The sequence below is a fragment of the Benincasa hispida genome, chromosome 3, assembly GCF_009727055.1.
Source record: "Benincasa hispida cultivar B227 chromosome 3, ASM972705v1, whole genome shotgun sequence".
In the NCBI taxonomy this organism is placed as follows: domain Eukaryota; kingdom Viridiplantae; phylum Streptophyta; class Magnoliopsida; order Cucurbitales; family Cucurbitaceae; genus Benincasa; species Benincasa hispida.
The window spans coordinates 29,493,594-29,497,876 of NC_052351.1; positions in this window are offsets into that span (position 1 = coordinate 29,493,594).

Here is a 4,283-nt window from a genome sequence, read left to right on the forward strand (position 1 = left end):
CAAATCAGCGACCAATTTGTATTTTGATTTGACATCCACAGCCCATGCGTTTGTCTTTTTCTCTCTTCGTGTTTCTGCTCATCCAATGGTTCTTTGCGTGCAAAATTTGGAGCCGATCTGATCACTTCATTTGCATTCAAAATATGTTAAATTTTATAATTTCCAGGAGGATAAATTTTGTAAATGCATGAACGTAAAGTGCAATTTTTGTCATACCCCTTCCCAGATTACCCTCTGAACCCAAGAGGAGATGTGAGGATAACAAATGTCAACCCTCTTATGATATCTATTGTCCAACTTGACGTACTTTACTTTAACTTATAACAAGAAATATACATTAAATTTATGATATTAAAACCAACAATTTTGATTATCACAAAACAACTCATAACATACTTCCAAGTATAAACTTAGATTACAGTCAGGGCCTTGACACCCTCATCTACTAATGTTGACGAGTACAATGACTAACTTAAAACAACCAGACTTTTAGTTCTTAGCCTACAAGATACTCTGATGTGGTGGCAGACTGGACTCTTTTAGTTAAAGCACCTTGGAACTCTCCTGTTACATGGAAGGGGGAGGGGGGAACAAAACATTAGAAGACATGAGTTTTGAAGCCCAATGAGTGGTATTTTTATACGAACATAGGGATTTTATTTTTAGATATACTCTTGAAATACATTCTTAAGCAAAATCACTATAATAACCAGATCTTACAATACTTCACTAAACTTTTCAGACATATTTCATCAAATAATCCTTTAAAACATAACAGATCAACTCATAATAGGAAATCCTGGAAACATATGCAAATCAATGTAATAGCATGATCATAAATCTTTTCAATTAAACCAGAAAATAGTTCATATAAATTCCAGTCATATCCAGGAAAAATCTCACTAAACCCCATACCTAATTTAACCCATCCCATGTGCATATGTCAATAATTTTTGCCAAACATACTCGAGTATGCTGACAATTCTAGTTAGAGCGTATTGACAATCCTCGTCAGATGTCCACAGAGTATGCTAAGATTCCCTAGATACCTAAGCCAGTGGTTTGAAATCCACTTCCCTCAAAACTAAAATAAAATCATAATATATCTCAAATCAAACTCTTCTCCCATCCTTAGTAAAATATGTTTATTTAAATAATTCGTTCAAGATTCACAATAAAAAAAATCATGCTTGAGTTCATTAAAAAAAATTAAAATATTTGAAAATAAAACCACCCGCAGTTAATTAGCTTTTCCCTAAATTTCTCATCCATCAAATTCTGGATAATCCTAAAATTTATTTTATTATTCCCATCATAGTCATAATTCAAATATCCCATAAATTAACCTTAATTTTGTCCAATTCGATCTAACTTTCCATAACCCTAATTAGGGTTTACATTAAATTAATCGCTTTAAAATATCTTAATGATGTTAATTGGGCTATAAACCAAGTTTAAATACCTTTAATTAGCCCTAAATTGAAAGGTAAAACTTTAAATAGTTTGGTCAAACCCTGAAAGTTAATTGATAACGGGTATGAATGCATGTTATCATAGTGCTAAGTTCTTTAACAATGTTGGCTTGTGTTGATAAAATATGTTAAATTGTGTCCAAAATACATTAAGTTTATTATATTGCAGTCGCATGCGTTTATCACATAGGAATAGTTGATTTTTGTATTTTTATACAGAATATGCGTTGATGCAAGACGGAAATTGCGATCATAGAAAATCATGGGTCGAGCGCAACATTACCGCAAGGCTTTACAGTGATTGTGTTTGCAAACATTTGCCCAAGAAGGATTGTCACAACTTGATGGGCGCATCTGGGTGAAAGGCATAATTAATAACGATGGGACAGAAAGCTAATGACAGTCGAATCCGAATTAAGTTGACAGCCGCTGATGAACAATTACATTTAGCTTTTCAGTGACAAATATTCAGTGCATCAGTCAAGAATTGAAACAGTCCCATCTACACAATCATGAGAGAGAAGCCGCCTTTCACCCTGGAAGTTTTATAAATACCAGAGGCATCCTTCAAAAAAAGGGTTCATGTGTTAACCAGTTCACCATTTCACGAATTTGAGAGCTAAGCTCGTCTTTGTCCATAGTTTTCCTTTTTATTTTAAGGCGGAGTAAGAGAAGAGAAAATATGTCGGTGATTGCGCAGAGTAACTCAAGAGAGAACCTTGAGGGATAGAAGCAGAGAGCAGGCTGACTCTCGCGAGATCGAGATTATCTTTTGAACACGAGTAGAAAAACAGTGTAAAAGCCTGGGTAGCAAGAGATTGCTACCACGCCCTTTATTCTATACTTGCATTGTTATTTTGTACTTCATCTTTATATTTATACAATGGAAGTTCTTATTCTACATCTGTTCACTCTCCTAGCACACATGAGTAGCTAAACTAATTGAATAGGTTGAGAAGAACTAAGCTAACATGACCTAGGAAGTTCATTGCTTGCGGTTGTCTTGTTTTATGCTATGCCAAATGGCCCTTTAGAGCTACTCGAGAGAGGGTCTAAAGAAAGAATCTAATGACTCGAGAGAGCTAGGTTAGAATATGGACTCGAGAGAGCAAGATTAGAACTGCATAAATAAGATATAGGTACTTAGAGATAAGCTCTGTTTGTCAATCTGCATCGCATGCATCCTAGAGATGGGAATGATATTATGTGGTCGTCTTATTTGTATGTCTGTCATTTTGTCATCACATAAATAAGAGTAGAGGCTCATGTGTAGGTTCTATAGACTTATCGCATATATCGCATGCGTTCTAGCCTTAGAAGCTGTGACACTTGCACCAAGAGGTGGTTTACTGTTGTATGCATGTTGCATGATCGCATAGCATGAATGCATCCTAGGAAGTGTTAGCCTTTTCTCAACCTGTTCACCGCATACTCATCGCATTTCCCGTTTAATCAACTATTTTCAAACTCCGCCGCATTTATTTATTTTTCATCACCACAAATAATAACCTCAACAACTATTAATTTATTTGGTTACTGCAAAGTTTTCTAAAAATTACCAACGCAACTTGTTTTCACAAGTCCCTGAGTTCGACCCTGGACTTACCAGGAAACTCAGTAGAGTTTACAATTGGATTCTGCTAAGGAAACTTGAGTGCTCAATGTAATTTCACCTTCGCATATCATCCATAATTTCACTTCATAGTACGCTAACGGTAATTTTTCTGAATTCTTTGCAGACTCTCAATTTTTAGCGAATTAAGACCCTAAGATTAAGAGAAAATTTAGATGGAGATTAAGAGACTGCCAACAACAACAGTCAGATAAGGAAGAGATGGCGGAGCAGCCTGGAAACGGAGCACCAAACGAAAACAACGTCATGGCAAATCCAATCCTTCTGGCTCGATCGCAATAGACCCATTAGGGACTATGCATCACTAAACCTCTATGATTTCTCTCCAAGAATCATAAGGCCTGCCCTCGATGGAAGCAGATTCGAAATAAAAATCGGTGATGCTGCAAATGATCCAGACTGCAGGACAATTCGGAGGCCGGAGTGGCAAGGACCTGCATGCCCACCTCCGTAGCTTTTTCGAAATCTGCAATACTTTTATGTTCCCGAACATATCTGTCGAAGAAGTTCGACTAACTTTGTTCCCATTTTTTCTTTGTGATCGGGCAAGGAAATGTGCGTATTCTCTCGAGCAAGGAGAAATCACTTCATGGGAATTGGTCGTAGAGAAATTTATGAAGAAATATTTTCCAACTACTGAAAACCCTAGACGAAGGAAACTCATAACAACTTTTGAAGAAGACATGGACGAATCGCTCAGTGATGCCTGGATGAGGTTTAAAAGGTTGGTCCAGGACTGTCCACATAATGATTTTCCAGGCTACCTTCAGATGGAAATCTTTTATCATGGTTTGAATCCTGCTTCGCAGACCGCTGCCAATGCGACAGCCGCTGGTGGTCTGTTTGACAAAATGTATGACGAGGCTAAGAATATCTTGGTTCGCATCTCTAAGAATCACGAAGATTGAAGGGAGAGTGATCAGAGACTAAGAATTAAAGATAATGACACAAGTAATGGTGCTATTGCTTCACTACAGAATTAGATGACAGCAATGATGAACTTAACTCAGGGAATTGCGATCAACAGCCCAACACCGCAAAATGGGCAAATCAACGTAATTAATTAAAACACCGCAAGATGTGCGACTTGTGGTGATGGGCACGCAATGGAAGAATGCCCACAGAATCCGCAGTCTATTTACTTTGTGAAAAATAATCCCTTTTCGAAGACCTACAAC